The 17,885-nt window shown below is 45.8% G+C and overlaps 1 protein-coding gene across 2 annotated transcripts in view; it reads left to right on the top strand.

Annotated features, from left to right (window-relative positions):
- The first annotated feature begins 591 nt into the window (after positions 1-591).
- TEX2 (testis expressed 2) overlaps positions 592-17,885 on the top strand; it is a 716,722-nt gene continuing 699,428 nt past the window's right edge. The window contains exon 1 of one of the 2 annotated variants that reach the window (XM_086930910.1): positions 592-761. The gene's annotated coding sequence lies outside the window, so the exon portion shown is untranslated. The remainder of the gene's footprint in view (positions 762-17,885) is intronic. The other variant, XM_086930912.1, reaches the window with a different exon arrangement.

The following is a 17,885-nucleotide window of genomic DNA, read 5'->3' as shown; positions in this document are numbered from 1 at the left end:
TTCTAAAATGTTGGCATGTATGTATGTGTGCCCTGTGTGAGATTCCGTCTTGCGTGAGGTGAACAAACCACTAGGTGTGTGATTCTTACTTATTAGGAGTGACAATTATGATGCAGTGTAGGGCCCGCACAATAACCCTAGACCTGGTGCCCTGGCAACTGCTACACCAGGGACAGTACCTCTCCGACCCCCACGCCCTCCGGCCCCCCGTGACGGGAACAAGTCATAGAAACCAGTTGTAACGTCTAATCCGGAGTTCCACTACTAGGGTTGAAAGGTTATTTATTATTTATTTATTTATGCGTTTTTATATAGCGCGGACTTTACCCGAAGGTGTCAGAGCGCTTCACAATAGAAACAGAACTGATACATGGGAACATTACAAGTGAACAAATTACAAAAGCAAACGCTAAGTTACATCAGGTTGATCTGAAGTGCGAACGTACTGCTATATATATTCCCGTCTACTTCGTTACTTAACGGAAAGATCTAGGGGCAACGTTAACGTAGTGGTAAAGTACTTTTCTCCCACCACTGTTGGCAGGTGCCGCAGGTCCCTTTAAGAGGACGGCTAATTGCGGACCGATGTGCACATCGATGACTGCCTTGCTCGCGCTCTCGGCGCTCCGCTGGTGCTGCCTGGGCCTGTCACTGCTCAACGCTGGCACGGCAGCGGAGACAGCGGCTCGGAGCTGGGGACCGAGGGACGGGCAGAGGCGGAGGCGAGGGAAGGCGCAGGACCGGGAGATGACAGGACCACGGTAAGAGGAGGCCGTTTGTTTATGATGTGTCCGGTGACAGGCTGGGAGAAAAGCGGCGGACACTGCTCCATCTAGGCTGAGCACCTGGGGAAGCTGGACGGGAACAGTCGAACCTGTGGGTTGTATAGAAGTACAGCGTATGAGGCCGGAGAGTCATTCATATCTGGGCTGGGAGCCCTGTCACCCTCATATCCGGTTATGGGGTCCTGACGTACCAGAAATGTTACAGCCTCACTTGCTCAAACCAGAGCCTGGCACCCGTTCCCTGAGCTGGCAGAGTGAAACTCAGCAGATCCAGGCACGCTGCCCATATCCCTACTAGAACCAGAGACAGGAACACCACACAGCCGCGCGTCAGCCTGCCCTACAGACAACCATCAACCAGAGTATGTCACTGTGGGAGCCTCGTACCAGGGCCAGTCACCCTGGCCCATTACAGAGCGAGTCGGCTTCACTCACCCATACCAAGGCCAGGCACCCAGAGCATGACATCTTAGTGCCAGAACCCTGCCCTTTGAAACTGTCCATAACAGAGTCTGGCCCAACATTATCTGAGTCTACACCCTCAACTGCCAGCCTCACTCGGACTGCCCCATAGCAGTTGAATGCTTTCTAGCCTCTTTTTCCTAGGACCCTTAACAACCCTTACCAGCAGTTTAATGCATCTTTCCTCACTCTCTATCATCCCCATATGATAAGGCCCAAGGATTTCCACATACTATAAAAATGTACAAGAGAGAGCACCATGAAGTCCCCAATCCCAGGAAAGACACAATGACTCCGTCATCCATAACCACAATCAAACAACCTGCTACCACTGCCAAATTCTGAGCTAAGGCCCCCATTTTCCAGAGATGTAGATCCTGCTCTCCCTACCACTGTCACCGTGATCTGTGTTCCACAACCATGCCTTGCCAACTATACCAGATGATGAAATTCTGATTCCAAGTCAAGTCAAGTCAAGTCAAGAGATTTATATAGCGCGCTACATACCCAGAGGGTCTCAAGGCGCTTGAAGGAGGGTGGGGAATTACTTGTCGAATATCCACGTTTTAAGTTGCTTTCTGAATGTGAGGTGGTTCTGAGTAAGGCGAAGGTGAGTGGGAAGTGAGTTCCAGGTTTTAGCTGCCAGGTAGGAGAAGGATCTACCTCCCATGGTGGTTTTGTTGATGCGAGGTATAGTGGCAAGGGCTTGGTTGGAGGATCGTAGCTGGCGGGAGGGGGTGTAAAAGGACAGTCGTGTGTTGAGGCAATCGGGTTCAAGTTCGTATAGTGCTTTGTGTGCGTGGGTCAGTAGGCGGAAAGTAATCCTCTTATTGACGGGGAGCCAGTGGAGGTTTTTCAGGTGACCAGAGATGTGCTCTTTACGCGGGATGTCTAATAGGAGCCTGGCTGAAGCGTTCTGGATGCGTTGGAGTTTTTTCTGGAGTTTTGCGGTGGTACCGGCGTATAGGGTGTTTCCGTAGTCCAGGTGGCTCGTGAACAATGCGTGGGTGACCGTTTTTCTAGTTTCGGTGGGGATCCAGCGAAATGTTTTTTTGTGCATGCGAAGAATGTTAAAGCAAGATGAAGAAACGGCGTTGACTTGTCTGTTCATCGATAGTGAGGAATCCAGGATGACGCCCAGGTTCCGTGCGTGGTCCGTCGGGATGGGTGCTTTTCCGAGGGCTTCTGGCCACCAAGAGTCATCCCAGGCAGAGGGGGAGGTGCCTAGGATGAGGACTTCTGTTTTGTCTGAGTTCAGTTTCAGACGGCTGTGCTTCATCCATTCGGCTACTTCTTTCATTCCTTCATGTAGGTTGGTTTTGGCAGTGTTAGGGTCTCTAGTGAGTGATAGGATCAGTTGAGTGTCATCGGCGTAGGAGATGATGTTGAGGTTGTGTTGGCGTGCGATGCCCGCGAGGGGGCTCATGTATACGTTGAAGAGGGTGGGGCTGAGTGAAGATCCTTGTGGTACGCCGCAGATGACTTCAGTGGCCTCTGACTTGAATGGTGGAAGGCGGACTCTCTGGGTTCTTCCGGTGAGGAACGAGGTGATCCATTCCAGTGCTTTTCCTTGGATTCCGACGTTTCTGAGGCGCTGTAAAAGGGTGCTATGACAGACTGTGTCGAAGGCTGCGGAGATGTCGAGGAGGATGAGGGCGACTGTGTCTCCATTGTCCAGTAGAGTTCGAATGTCGTCTGTTGCTGCGATGAGGGCGGTTTCAGTGCTGTGTTTGGCTCGGAAGCCGGACTGTGAGGAGTCGAGGGATTTGTTGGTTTCGAGGAAGGCGGCGAGCTGGTTGTTGACCGCTTTCTCAATGACTTTGGCCGGGAATGGAAGGAGCGAGATAGGGCGGTAGTTTTTGAGTTCGGTGGGGTCAGCTGTGGGTTTCTTCAGAAGGGCGCTGAGTTCGGCATGTTTCCAGCTTTCCGGGAAGGTTGCGGAGTTGAGGGAGCAGTTGATGACGTCTTGGAGGTGCGGTGCTATAATGGAGTCTGCTTTGTTAAAGATGTGGTGAGGGCATGGGTCTGTGGGGGATCCTGAGTGGATAGAGTTCATCAGACGGATGGTGTCCTCAGTGGAGAAACAAAAGCCTGGCATTTGACCTCCTTCGAGTCCCCGAATACCGTTGCTAACCGTAACAGTCGGATACCACACAGTGCAAAAGCCTGGGATTTTCGACCAGAGCGTGAGTGATACTTTGGCATCCCATACAAGACCCTGACACACTTATTTTATTTATTGCTTCTTGCCAGATCCTGGAACCCTAACATTTTCAGCCCAAAGCCTGGAAATAAGACCCTAGAGTACCACAGCATGCCACCTTGACTCTTTGTCACCTTCTTTACACTGCCTGTCAGCCCCAAACTTTCCTACTGTGGCCTCAGAACCCCACACCAAGTCTTACTTAAAGGCACGCATACATCTCCATACAAAGGATGGCACTCCCATACCAGTACCTGCCCTCTGACACTGATACCAGAATCTAGCACACTGTCATACTCAATTACAGAGACTACTACACTAACACCAATACCCGAGCCTGGCATCCTGTACTGCGAAGAGCTGAGACGGGAACCTTTTCCCATTCAAGCGCATGGCACCTTTACACCAGTAACCTGATATTGCCACCCTCCATTTTGCACAATAACGCCTGGACATGTTCCACACTGTACCATCCCCTGGTACTCTGACCAGCACCATATTATCGTGTCAGCACACCTCCTTACTTGAGCCAGGCACCTTGGTTACTTGTTTACAGTGTGACCCCCTAAAGCATAATTGTCCCTGCTTCCTGGCAGATCTTGGGGTTTCGACTCCCACCATAAGAGCAACACTTAGTACCCGATCCTTTACCCCATGCCAAACCTTTGAGCCCTTAAAAAGGTTTTGTTGCTGCATCCTCCACCTCATATCAGACCCTAAAACACTACCCCCATATCAGATCCAAGTACTCTGTCTCCTAGGAGACTGTGACACAGTGATCCCCAGGGCAGACTTTGACATTCTGACCTACCGAACCAAATCTTGTCGTCTTGTCACTACACTTCTTTCCCGTACCAGGATTCCAATCCTCTAATACTAGATATTGGTACCCCCGCCACCGAAATACCAAGCTTTAACAGCATACACCTGTTTCATAATTTGCAACACTGCTAATCATCAATGAAAATGTGGCACCCTAACTCCTCTCAATCTCCTTTGAACGTCCTCTTAACTTTACTTGCTAGAGCAGCAGCCCGCATCTGAGCGGCACTGCCTACATTTTCCAGTACCAACATGTTACCCCTGAAATTCCTAATTCGTACCACTGTTCCCTCCAGCTTCAGTTCTATCAAAGTGCTGCTCATTCTATGGGTACATATGTCCGGCCAGCACGGAAATGTTAGCTCCAGAATGATAGAATATGGTTCTATTGTGAATGAACTTTAAAATTATACAGGAAGCAAGGCACACACATATTTATATAATGCTGCAATGAGGGACTATCAGTAGTCTTCTTATAGTGCGTCACAACACCAATGTGTATATACATATATTATGCCGTCTTTTAAGACTTGTGTTCTGAGGGAGAAAGCTGCCCCTCATCTAACTAATTTAGTTACACCTCCAGTGCTGCAAAATGGCAGTTTACCTTTATAAAGTCCGCACCTTAAAAAGCTTAGCTTGGAGAATGGATGAAGATGTTTTTTACTCTGGTCTCGTAGACATGTGTTAGACACCCAGGGTCATAGATGTGTCAGTTACTGGATGTAGAGGAGGGCTACTGGAATTATGAGGCAGGGGAGGACTAAATCATGCAGCAAGAAAAGGCAAATGATGAGACCAAAAGTTTCACATTTAGAGGCATTAATAATTCTTTTTTACACATTAGCACAATCTGGGCAAATGTTTCACATCGTTAGTATCAGTCTAACACCTACATAAAACAATAAATAACGTTAAGGTGACTTGTTAACCTTTCTTAAGGGCTTTCCTCTGTGCTGCAACGTGTGGCAGCAATTTTAGTAACTTTTGATCCATTTCAGACAGAAACGGTTTTTTGTTAAAATCTGCAAAGTGTGCAGCACAAAATATATTATGTGGCAAATGGAACGAATCCATAAGTACAAAGAAAACACCACGGCCACAGAATCGCATAATTCCAATGGTCATGATCTGAAGTAAGGAAATGGAATATGGATACGGCTTTATATTACTGTATTTTGAATATAACACGAGAATTGCAATATAATTAAACAGTACTAGCCAAAGATGGCCACAGTTTTTGAACAGCTGTATCCACCTGCTCTTCTCAGATTGCTAAAGCAAACAACAAGATAGTTACAATTATGCAAAAATGTGGAGAAGGTGGGGGAGGTTGTCAGAGGCTCACATGGGCGAACGGACCAGTGCCTATTTTCTGTGTTTATTGACAGTGATAACACAGTACGTCAAAAATTGTTACTGTCTTCATAAAAAGGATTGCATTCTGTTAGTCAGAAGATGGATTGTTAGGCAAGCTGTTGTCTGGTGCCCAAATGCAGGTTTTGCATGAAGAAATAAAAGGTTTTGCCCCTGCTTTTTGCAAAATGTAGTTAAAAAGAGTTGTCTTTGCTTAAGAATGTTTGTGATTTATTTAATATTGTTTACAAATCTGTGATGAAGCTGGGCAATGTGTTTAGCTGTTTTCAGTATTTATATGGATCGTCATGCATAGACTGATCAGCTGGAGAGATGGAAATCTGACAAACTAATCTGTAGGCCTCCCAATGGATGTAAACGGTAATTCACGGCAGAAAGTTATTTGTATATGAAAAATTAATTGTGAGTTATATAATCCTCAATAAATATGGGAGTTGTGTTTTTTATATCAATTAATCAATCAAAAACTTACCCCTGAGGGTCACAAGGCGCTAGGGGGTGAGGGGGTGCTGCTGCTACTGCTCGAAGAACCAGGTCTTGAGTAGCCTCCTGAAGGTAAGTAGGTCTTGGGTGTGCCGTAGGAGGATGGCGAGGGTGTTCCAGGTCTTGGCGGGGAGGTAGGAGAACGATCTGCCGCCGGCAGTTGCTCTTTGGATGCGGGGAACGGTATCGACGGCGCGGTCGGCGGAGCGGAGCTGGCGGTTCGGGCTGTAGAAGGTGAGTCGTCCGTTGAGGTGTGCTAGTCCGGTGTTTTGGAGTGCCTAGTGTGCATGAGTGCGGAGTTTGAAGGTGATCCTCTTGCTGATGGGCAGCCAGCGCAGGTCTCTCAGGTGGGGTGTGATGTGGCTGAGTCGAGGGATGTCGAGGATCAGGCGGGCAGAGGCGTTCTGCTTGCGTTGCAGTCGGTTCAGCAGTTTGGCCGGGGCTCTCGCGTAAAGGGTGTTTCTGTAGTCCAGCCTGCTGCTGACGTGGACCTGGATGAGCGTATCAATATGAAATAAATGAAATAATACATTGTAGCTCCTGTCCTCACTAGGTGGTAGACTCAGCCTTTAAGGGAGACACAGTGTCCTTGCCCCACTTCTCATTCTGTACGACCTGTGACCGAGCTCAGCAGCCAATAAACATGGCCCTGTTGTATGCATATTGCCCCAGCTTTCAGGCATGGCTTCCAGCTGTTCCCAGTGGGTGTTATTCACAGGAAATGTTCTTTTCTACCGGGTCTGCCCAGTACACCGACCCTAAATGCTCGGATGCATAGCCTGTGACCTTGACTAGAGAATGGGTACTTGGAAAGGGCCTGACTTATTCTGAACACCATCTCCCGTACTGGCATAGTGCAGCCTGTTGCTGTAGCCAGAGTGCATCTATTGTGGCCTTCGGCACTGAATCCAGTCCAGCATTCACTGTGCACAGAGGTGGCTGAGCTGTGTGCCAATTTCTCCTCTCTTCAGTGCCCTCTGTTCACAGCCCTTACCTCGTATGTTCTGTGCACATGGCGGAGCTGCCCAGTACGCTCGCCCCCAGCAGGAGCTCTGGCCAGGTCGCAGCTGTACTGAGGAAGCACATGGCATGTCTTGCAGCTCTTCCCTTGCCAACCGTCCCCGCAGCACCTTTGGGCATGGCCTAATGCGGTGCCATTACTTTAGACCCCAGTACGCTCTGGGCGCAAAGCATGACATTTGCCACCTCTGTGAATTATGCCCTAGTGCCCCATTGACATGGTTTATGACCAGTAGCAGAGTAGCCCAATACTCTCTAGGCGTGGCCTATGGCAGTGCGCTCGGGCAATGTGCCGTCACTGCTTCACGAGCACAGCCTGCTGCTCTTCTCTTTGAGTACTGGGCGGAGTTTTTGTCCTCACATCAAGTCCAGTGCTCCTCCCCATTTGCCACACCATTACACGTACGCTAAACGGGTATGGGAGAAGAGAACTGTAGTGCTGCACACTGTGGTTATATTAAGAGGCCTAGGGCTCAATGGGCACGTACCCTGCACGCCGTTTTTTATTTCAAGCGCTAGTTCTAAGGAGGTCTGAGTACCGGCAGTTTTTTAAAGGGGGCCTCGAATCGGGTCTCTATCGTGCTCTGTTTTGTGCCCTGGCACAGGCGGTCCTGGTTTTTTTTCCGGACTGCAGTGACAACAGGCACATCCATGTGTGCGTGGTGAGCGTTGTAGGGGAAGGTAAATCCTTTAAAGAGAGTCCTTTTTAGGTCCCGCGCCTAACGTTGCACTGCGCAGCAGTGCTTCGCGCAGCGCGAGGCATTTAGTAATCGAAAAAGGGGGATTCAGCAGTCACCTAGGAATCGCACACGCACACGCTTGTGCGTGTGCTTTTCCTTTTCTGCTACCCCATTGGCCATTGCATGGGTCTTTTTTTTATAAAAGACTGCATGCAATTGGCCAAAGACGGGCGCATTGCTCCGCCCATGGCCTATTGGTGTCTATTACGTGCTTGGTGCGCGTAATAGACACCAATAGGCTGTCACGTCGTTTCAATTATCGTGCCCGCGATAATTGAAAGCATATGGGTTGCAGTTGCGCGCACCACTCGTTTAGCACGTCAAGAATAGTTTTGTTTCTCATTTTTAACTGAAGGAGCCTCATTACCAGCCCCTTGAACTCACCCCTGACAAGTTTACAGCACTCGGCCACAAACGCGACATTTTCTTGTTTTAAAGAGCACCCGTGCCTCGCTTTTAATGGCAGCCGCGCACCATTATTAGCGGCTCGCCGTATTTGTTTTTAAAAGTGCATCCATTCAGCGCTTGCTCTTTTACTTTAATATCGGACATTATTGGCGGCTGCACCCCGTAGAACGCCTTGCTGAAGTGAGAGAAAATTGAAAGAAAGTGGCATGCTGATACGCATGCGCGCAATGGGGCACATGAACAGTATTGACGACGGACAGATACCTCATAAGCACCTCTCCCACTGCTTTTACCTGCATCAGCACTGCAGGTGTAAGACAAGCCGCCAGCCACTCAAAGTCCACTAAGGTGCCACTCGGTAATCCAGTTGCAGGGTCCAGCGAGAAGAAGCCTGGACATCGAGGCAGGACACAAAAAAGCAAAGGTGCTTTATCTCCGACAGCAGCTCATAGCATGCTGGGACTTGCAGTTTCACTTCTGTCACAAGTGTGGACTTACTCCTCCCAGCATGCCTCACGCAACTGACTGCTCATCACTGACCTAAGCCCCACTTTATGGAACAAGACGGAAACGGTGTGCACGAGCCTCCAGCCTACTGGTTGCCCTCGTCCTCAGGATGAGTAATACATGTTAACTCTGCAGCAGTGCCACCCTTCACTGGCTTTGATGTAACTTCGTTCTTTCAGTTTCTCATCATTTCAGAACGGAAGCATTTCCAATGTTATATACAATGAAGCCATAGTTCTAGCTTATTTATCTTATGCAACTAACAACCATTGGCAAAGCCAAGTTCTGGTTTACTGAAGGTGTAATGTTACTTGTATTATATATCTGGATGCAGTGACAGAAGCAGCAAAATACCAGTTGGGCGGCACACTATGCAAAACACAGAATTTTATTTTGTGTGTTTTTAAGGCACGTCCTTAATCACATCGGCTACACCCCTTTGAGGGACCCTCCAGTTGTTTTCATCCCACTTAAAGCCCTGCTTATTCTACTCAGCACCTCTGCGTCCCTTCTCTGCCTCTCTACAGGGTGTCAATACACACTTAAGTGTCTTTAAAACATCATGTTGGCGCTATACAGCGCACCGAAGTAGGCATATAAGTACATGTTACAATTCCGGTTCCACCACTGCTTGAACTGGAAAAATTTACTTTGGGAACCCATAAATTGAGGATCAAGGTATGTCAGAGGAAAGTGGGTGGAGTCACCAGGGGCGGAGCTTGAAAAACAGAGTCTGACGGTGTACTTGGGCATTCAATTTTTTTTAAAAACTCTGCCACAAAGAAATTAGCAATAAGAACAAACCTTACAGTAAATCTCTTCTGCTTTACTCAATATCTTCCAAAGATGCTGCTTTTAAGATATCTTGTGGGGTTAAATCACTTGATCTATGTACGCCCAGCAAACTTCAGTGGATAATAACGATAATAGTTATGATTATTTTTAAAGATGACTCTGGTGGTTATTGCCCTTGCTCGAGAGAGCTGTGTTTTATGTAATCACCGCTTTGACTCATAAGCTAGCACAGAGTGTTAAAATACATGCTGCACTGCATACTGCGTAACATGCAGGCCACAGATCTATATTTTATTTAGATGGGTAAGAGGGTTCCAGGTTTGATACACAGGTACTTTTGTTACTTACTGGTAATGTAGCACAGTGAGCTATGAACCGCCCTCAAACTGCAAGGCATTGGTTTAGAACTTATTTTTTTTTTCTGTATTTGTGCAACTTCTTATACAAACTAATACATTTGACATTCTTACAGTGCATGCATACCTCTATATACAGGAGTACATCAGTCAAATCCTGCCTCCATATATTAGCTTCTACTTTCGAAATGACAACAAGGTGTGTGGCATCCAAGTGTTAGGCTCAAGGTAGGACCCAGCGAGGATCATACTCGAAGAAAAGAAGCGCTGTTGGCCCTTTAAATCGGGCCTTTTATTTGGACCCAGCTGGAAGAGAAAATAAGAATCCCTCTCGCCGCCTTCAGGTTGCTGCTCCGAACAGAAAACAGGCAATGGGTGGGTGCTGATGAATCTGCCCAGGCGTCGGAAAGTTAAACTGGAACAATTTCAGCATATTTCACTGCGACTAGCACGGATCCCAGATTCTTGTCAATAATAGCTGTCGGATTCCACCCGAATTAGCCTAATTTCTTTCACTGGGTTGCACTCCAATGGCCGGATGAATGAAATTGTTTACTCCATTCTATGTTTATGGAAGAATACATTAATAAGTAAGAGGTTACATGGTTCCAGAATGACACACTCGTGGTCCCTAAGCCGTTCCTTAATGCTGCAGGCTTCCAGGTTTCTTCCAGCTTTTCCTTCCCTTGTAGAAGAGCAGTCCACGTGGGAATAATTCTAGCTCAGATTCCACCGGTGCATGTTCATTTAGGATATCTACCCGTGGGGGTGTCAGCTAGGAAGTGGAAATGGAGCTCTGGGGTTGTCACAAATGGTGATCCCTCGATTGAAATTTTGGAATAGAAGCTCATTAGGTCACACCTGGTCCGGTAGAGTGAAGGTGGTGAGGTCACAGCCCACACCAAGTCCATTAAAATTTATATATTTATATAGCTCTTCAGACACTTGATAAAGCTCATCAGTGGGCAGGTAAGACACAACACAATGATAAGACCTTGATTTGTAGAGTGTTGACTGCAGTGTGGCCTATCCGGGACGTATTCACGTGTTGTGTGTGGGTGAGCAAAACATCGCTCATATGCTGAGGTCGTTTGCAGCACATGGGCCATGGAAAGGACTGGCACACTCTGTAGGAATATTTCCAGAGGAAACTCATTGAGTAAAACAACATTTCACAATTTAATGTTACAAAATCTGTCCATTTCGTGGCGAACCAACCTTTGCCTACTTAGTTACTGCCACATGGAGGAATGTTCAGCGAATGATGTATAGTCGTTCAGAGAATGCGTCTGACCAACAGATTCCAGAGAAGATCGTTTTGGTAGACGGGTTCTAGGACTTGCGTTTTCGGCACTTTGGCATTTTTGTTTGAAGGCTTGTGCTGGTATCCAGGCAATTGCGGAAGTGGCATATTCCTGATTGATCTGTTCATTCTTCATCCCTGGGGCCTCTTCTCTGCCCCTCGCCACTCCCGATTTGGCATTAGCCCCTCCAGCGTGGAACTCTCTGGTGCTAGGGTGCAAGGTATACTTTGTGCATATATGTAGGCTGACATAGAGCATGCTCAGTCCTTTACATTCATGAGTCAGAGCCGCCCTTATCACAGGATCCTCCGGGCATTCAGGGGTGGCAGCGTGCTGACGGTTGACATGCTTTCTTAAAATGGGGCTACCTTGGCTATTTTGCGAGACCTATTGGCTTTGACAATGCTTGTTTGCCTGGATGTCCCTTCTCTTTCTGAATCTCAGGAGCAGCAACATTGTCATGGTGTCACCACCAGGGCTTTATTTATTTATTTATTTAAGTAGCTTATACAGCGCGCAGCTACCCCCGGAGGGGTGTCCCGGCGCTAAAACAGAAACTCAGGAAAAAGGAAGAGAATCAAGCCGATTATAAGACTGGAGTCATAATCTGGAGAACAGCCATGTTTTTAATTTACTACGGAAGATGGATTCAGACGGGCAGAACCTGAGGTCGAGTGGGAGGCAGTTCCATAGTTTAGCAGTAATTACGCTGAACCCTCTGCCGCCCATTCTGGAGTGGAAGTGTTTCATTATTGTACATAAGCAATAGTTGCTGCTTATTTATCTTATGCAACTAACAACCATTGACAAAGCCAATAGTCTTGACTTGTAGGTATGATGTGACTTCTTGTATCATATATCTGGGCGCAATGACAAGAACAGCAAAATACAAGTCGGGCGGCACACTATGCTAAACACAGATTTTTTGCATACATGTTTTTAAGCCACGCCCTTAATTGCATTGGCCACGCCCCCTTGAGAGACCCCACAGTTTTTTCATCCCACTTAAAGCCCTGCTTCCATCACTCTCTTTGAAGTCATTACTCAAATGGGAGGCCAAGCAATGAATATGTGATGACGCCCCACGCCTTTCTTTACTCTAAATATAATTTTTTCTGCAGATGGGGACCTTTTTAGGCATTTTTCCATCCTTGTTTGTGTCTGCCTCTGGCTACTTATGTGTGAATGTACCTAATTGGGGTGGGTACTGCATTTTTGTTTGCTTTAGCACATATGCCTTCAGGAGTCTGGGTGGCTTTTAGACTGTTGGCTTGTCTCTGGCTGCCTGTTGGTTATTTTAGGCATTAGAGTTTGGGTGTTCTACTGTGTCTATATTTGCGTTAAGATGTGTGCTTCTATGTTATTTATGTCTCTGTGTGCTTGCATTATACGAAAGGCAAGCCTGTTGGATTTCCCAACTCTTATTTTATTGATGCACATAGAAATAATGCAAACTTGTCTTAATAGTTAACGCTCTGGACCACAAGGAACCTTCGTCAGACGTGGTTAAGTGGTCCTAAAATAGTCGTGTTAAGGCTGTGCTGCTTGGTTTTGGAGGGTTCTTGGGTGGCACAGTATTTCAGTACCTACCAAAGTAATTTCATTATTAATTCACTGTGGGCTGCAACTTGTCAGAGTTGTGTCAATCCAAGAAGTATGTGTCTGGGCTGAAGACTATCAAGTAGTAGCAAGGCCGTTCTGTTTAAAACTACTGTGAGCTCCTACCTCACATCAATGACTGCTGGATGTGTGTGATGTCACAGTGCACCTTAATCAGGTTCTAGACCCATTTAGGGTGATGTGTCACTGGTCACAGGGCCCGTGACAGAGAACAGCAGAATCCTCATAGACATGGTTAAACAATGAAAGCAAAACAAACAGTGGTTTAGGAAGCTTGCAAAGCAAGATAAACCACATGGGGACTTGAATAGTTTTCCATACACCGAGGGGCATAATTAACAGTAATGCCAGGTTTCACTCATGAAAAAAGTATACAGACCACACAGGTACATTTACATTAATTGAGAGTTTTTAGTAAAAAACGTGTTTGGGTTTTTTGTTTTTTTTAATAGTAAAGAAGTACACAAAAAGGTATAGGTGGAATGTTTAATTTAATTTCTGCCGCTGGTAATTACTCGGGCTTCATCCCTTTCCATCGTTATTTTACATACCATGCCATCTCAGTCTAGACCCTGCCATATGCAAATCAGTTTTGACCCTGCTCCAATAGGAACAGTCCATCCCGAACTGCCAGACCAGGCCTTCCCTGAACTGGAACACTAGCAAACCGAGGCTCGTTTCGCCCTGAATGGAACTCTTCAGTCGGGTGTTGCTTGGTTCCAGTAGGACAGTGAGCCCAGGACCCACATCTGGACATGTTCATCGCACTGAGGGCATTGCACTGAAGTATACAAAAAAGTGATGGTGCAAAGTGTGAATTAACCTCCGCCACTGGTAATTACTCGGGCCGCATCCCAGTACATCCTAATTTTGCACACATCATCACCTCAGTTTGGACCCAGCTATATGCAGTTCAGTCTTGTCCCTCTTCCGTAGGATTTTATATTTCAAGAGCAAGACATAGAACAAAAGATCATGGGCCTATCAGGCATGTTAGAGCAGTGGAAATGGAGTTGGTGGGGATTCAGCTTGGTGCTTCATATAGTGTTAAAGTACATAAATGGCTAGCCAGGTACAGAGAAGAGCAGCCTGAACAGATATACACCAAATCTGGTGTTGAGTAGAACTTCTAGTGCAGATATCTCCTTGGCCCAGGTGCTGAGGACATCCGCTAGAACAGACATAGATTAGGGTTTGGTGCTTAGGGGTGCAGCTAGGACAGACATAGATCAGCGCCTGGCGATGAGAAGGGCAGCTAAAACAGCTAACAGTGTCTAAGAGCAAACAAACGTTAGGGCCTAATGCTGAGGAGAGCGGCTAGAGGAGACCTACCCTAGGCCCTGGTGCTGAGGGCAGAATAAAGACCAGATATACATTAGGCCCAGGAATTGAGAAAAGCAGCTAGACTAGGCATAACCTAGATCATGCAAAGATTAGGCTCCGGTGCAGAAAAGAATGGCTAGTGCATTATTACTTAGGCCCACATGCCGGTGATTGCAGCTAGAGCAGGTATATCCTATTCGTCGATTGCAAGATCAGCCTTTAGGTCAGGCATATATTAGGCCCTGACGGTGAAAACAGCATCTAAATTGGATGTATCCTAGATCCTGGTGCTGCGAACAGTACCTCTAGTTGGTAAGCAGATCTTTTTAGACCCTAGTTCTGAAAAGAGCAGCTATAACAGAAATACACTAACCCCCAGTGCTGAGGAAAGCCGCTAGAATAAACCTAGGTTAGGTCTGGTTCTGAGATGAATGAGTGGAACTGGCATACCTTAAGCCACAGTGCTGAGGAGAGCAGTTGGAGCAGATCTATCATAGGCCAGGTTTCTCTAATGCGTAGCTCGGTAGTTAGAAGTAGCTCTATGGTGTGCAGCCCAGCCTACTAAATTAGTAGCTTTTTGGTTGTTTGAATCAATAAATGTATAAGAAAATTGTAAAGCACATAGTCAAGATGAAAATGTGTGTATTTTCAGAATTCATAAGCTGATGCTTGGAGAAAAATGGATGTCCAAATATATTTAAATCTGAGATTTGAATTTTAAACCATGCAGTATTACAAATACTATTAACTTCGTGCCAGTGGTATTGCAGCTATGATTGTCATGTATTACCGTTGTAGGCCTGACTGAAGTTTGAATTATGCTAGTGTACTTTCAGGAATTTCATGTTATTCTTGTTACCTGAGATTCCCGAAACAACACTATTATGTCAGTACGTGTCGGTCGAGGTAAAAAAGGACTGGGATCATACAGGAACAACAGAGCACGAGCAAGTGTTATTCACAATGTCTTGTTTTTGTTTAAATGCTTCTTCACTCCAAAAATTGAAGCAGGTATGCATTTCGACGGATCTGTATTTTGCACAATTCTGCTGTAGATTTGTGTAATTACGGAAAAGAAATTATGTGCAGTTCACACATTTATATAATCTTGTCTGACATGATCACTATTAGAACATGAAAAATATTAGTAGTTGATGATGATTTTCTTTTAACAATGAATAGAATAGCTCTTATTACAGAAAAGGTTGGAGACCACTGCTGATAGCTACTATAGCAGACTCACCCTAGGTCCTAAAACACCATAGGATACTTGATTAGTAGCCAAAGGTTAAGGGGACACTCTGTTTGTGGGACTTGATGGCGAAACGGTTTGACAAATTGCTTTAAAATAATTAACTTATTATCGATACTGCATTTTAACAGAAAATATAGTCTCACTTGTTTTGTGCTGGTACTTAAACATAGAGGTGAAGTATATTTTCTTGAGATTCTAAATACTGTTGAACTCATGTTTTTGTTTTCTTTGCTGGGCTTTCTGCTAGTCGAGAACAAAGGGAGGAGTTACTGATGTTACGCCTCAGTCGCATGTGTGCTGCGGCACATTCATTCTTGTCGTTTGGCGTGGAGTTTAACTGACTGCTCTGGGTCAAACACCTGTTTGTGAGAATATAAGTACTCTCGTATAAAATATTTTTCTGGAAGTTTTAATATTAAATTCTATCAATACCTTTTCATTCTTTCTGCTAATCTGACGCGAACCATAGATATGGCAGAACATCGTGTGACAGACACCATGGTTATATCCCTGAGTGCCCAGTGAGGGCTAGTGAGCAAGGACTCATGAGCAGTAGAACTACTCCCTGAGCAGTGAAAGAAGTGTGGTTTGATGACTGCTGGGATGTATGTGCTACCTAGAAAGATGTATGTCTGCAAGTATCTTATCGGAAACTAACTGAATACGCCCTTAGTTTATCCTCCTATAAAGATGAACAATCCGCCCCTCCTTTCTTACATTTCATCGGTATGTAAATCTATAGATTTTTTAAGTAAGCCTCACTGTCCTTCATGTCCTTTATGACCATGTAATAAAAGGCATGGAGAGAAGGGTTGTTTCAGGTTTACATTTCTTCCTCCCTTCTATGACCTTTTGTTCCACAGTGCAGGCCCTTTCCTTGTCTTATTACACATCAATGGAGTCCTCATACGAGTTACTCATCCATGCGTGTCCTCAATTAAATGAGTTAAAGCAGCTCACTGTGTTTGTAGACTAACCACCAGCCACAGGATATTTAACGTCCCCTAACTTTAAAAACTTTTCCAGCCCCCTCTGCATTCTAGAATCAATGTCAGGGTTTGTTGTGGGATCTTTAATGAGTGAACGAGGTTACTTAGGCTCTAAACTCAACATGCCTGATGGTGCTCAACTACAAGAAACCCATGCTGCCTGACCAGGCTGGGTGTCCAAACTCGCGAAGAACGGCCTTTCGTGGCATATGACCTGAAGCTCTGCAATTACCTCTCTTACCACCTTAGACTGTTTCTGGAGATGGAATGCAGGAAAGGTCTCCCAATTCACCTCTTCACAACCTTCCTGTTATTCTAAACTGGATACATTCTCTCTGCAGCCTCACCCCTCTGTGATGTTATGTTTCTTCTTGATTTGTCCATATGTATATCATGTGTTCCATTTGTAAACATACCTTAGTGTTGGTTACATGTCCTGTTGCTAAATCTAGCATATACAGCCCACTGGGGCTTGGTTTGCCATTGGAAAGTGAACATTGCAGCTGCTTTAGATGTTTCAACAAGTATGTACAGACACTAATGAGAATTGATGTCATGTCCATTTTAGATCTGACCTCCTCCTGCTTATAAGATATTTATCATAAATGTACTCTTCCCTCTTAATCCTGTGCATGGATTCTTGACCCTGTTGAAGCTGCTCACCTGTTTGTGGTCCTCCCTTAAAGTGTTCAGAGGGTCTTTCCTTACGTGCATTATCCCCTCTGAGAACACTGGTATCTGGCAAGTCCATTTCTCATTGTGTGACACACAAAGGTCTCTTTTTACATTTTTCTTTTTTTGTCTAGCCTGGGCAGCGCATGCACTGCTCTGTGAGGCATGCTGTTTTTGAGTCTGAACTTGAAGCCCCGCCCACTATCCGCCCATATTTATCATTGGCTTGTGTCCTTATCCTTCGTAAATGCTGGTTTCTGATTTGCCTATAGGCTTGTTAGTCCCTCCTTAGTACCGCCTTGGCTTAATTTGTAACCTCCCATGAGGACTAGCCCTTTTACTTCGGGTGTTACACGGTGTGTATTATTTAGTCTGTAAGCACGATTTTCTTTAATGAGTTTCTCCTACTGCAGGCACAACATGCTTTCCTGCAACATTCAGCGCGCCATGCGTGCTTTCACTTTCCAAGTAGCCCAGGACAATGGTGGCCGCTTCTTTAAAATGCTATAGGTCTGGCATTTACAAAAAATTGAGCTATTGCCATTTTAAAGGACAATGCCTTTATTTATGCGTTAATTATCAAAACCGATAAATAAAAGGAACTGTCATTTACTATGTCAATAGCTTAAACACTCGCAAATGCGAGACCTATTGCATTGCAAATGCTTGTTCCTCCTCTTTGAAGGGAAAGGAGGTCATATTTACGAATACCAATTTCTGTGCAGGCTTTGCTACTCCACTTCATGCCCCTAACTATTCATATT

This window comes from Lissotriton vulgaris, chromosome 7 (genome assembly GCF_964263255.1).
Source record: "Lissotriton vulgaris chromosome 7, aLisVul1.2, whole genome shotgun sequence".
Classification (NCBI taxonomy): Eukaryota; Metazoa; Chordata; class Amphibia; order Caudata; family Salamandridae; genus Lissotriton; species Lissotriton vulgaris.
Note: the sequence above shows the minus strand (reverse complement) of the source record. Positions and strands in the feature narration are given on the sequence as shown.